The sequence below is a fragment of the Octopus bimaculoides genome, chromosome 11 (genome assembly GCF_001194135.2).
Source record: "Octopus bimaculoides isolate UCB-OBI-ISO-001 chromosome 11, ASM119413v2, whole genome shotgun sequence".
NCBI classification, from domain to species: domain Eukaryota; kingdom Metazoa; phylum Mollusca; class Cephalopoda; order Octopoda; family Octopodidae; genus Octopus; species Octopus bimaculoides.
This window is the reverse complement of record NC_068991.1, coordinates 61,521,097-61,522,106: the sequence shown is the minus strand read 5'-3', so window position 1 is coordinate 61,522,106 and position 1,010 is coordinate 61,521,097.

Sequence of the window (1,010 nt, the reverse complement as noted above, 5' to 3'; positions counted from 1 at the left end):
TGACCGTGGAATTTGAACATAAAGACAGACAAAATATTGCTAATCATTTGACCCATGTGCTAATCATTCTGCCAGCTCACTGCCTTACAGCAACAACAACAACAACAACAATAATAGTAATAACAATTTATTTTATTATTTTTTCTTTTCTTTTTCTTTCTTTCTTCCACTTTTTTTTTCTATCACATGACTTTGTAAATGAGCAATCTGGTGTTCATTTTAATGGGCCTACCAATGTATACAGTGAATTTCTTTGCACTAGGTGTCGGGAAGACACTCGGAGAAATGGAAACAAAACTGAAAGAAGAGGATAATAATAATGATAATAATAATAATATCAATTTGTTTTGCAAGATTCCTGATGTGAAATCGTGTGTTGAAACTGATGTTGTTGTATTTTGGGATAGTCATTTTATTTATTTTTTTATTTTATTTATTTATTTTTTGCCAAATAAATACATGCACTGGTCTTTGTTTTTATTTGGTAAAAATTATAATAATAAAAATAATCATAATAATAAATAAGATAACCATCCCGAAATACAACAGCAATAATAATAATAGTAATTATAATAACAATGATATTCTTCATAAATATCAAAATATATTAAAAGAGGCAAAGTACTAATCAGACGTCTGTGCTTTGAAAAAAGATGGTGACGATTGGAAATACATAAGAAAAAAAAATGTAAGAAAAATAAAAATGAGAAAGAATGTAAAGGAATCTGCTCCCCCACCACCACCACTTCTCTCTACGCATAATAATTACTTATCATACTCACTCCCACCCCAGGGTGGGGGAGCAATGTCTGTTTTATTCTGTGTCGATACTTATAACATGTCTGGCCACTGATGGATCACTTTGATAAAAAAACGTTTGGAACAAAATTATTTTTGTAAATATCTTCAGTGTGACTGGGTATGTATTTGTGTATGTATGTGTTTGACCATATATATATATAGATATACATACATATATAGATATACATATATATATATATATATATATA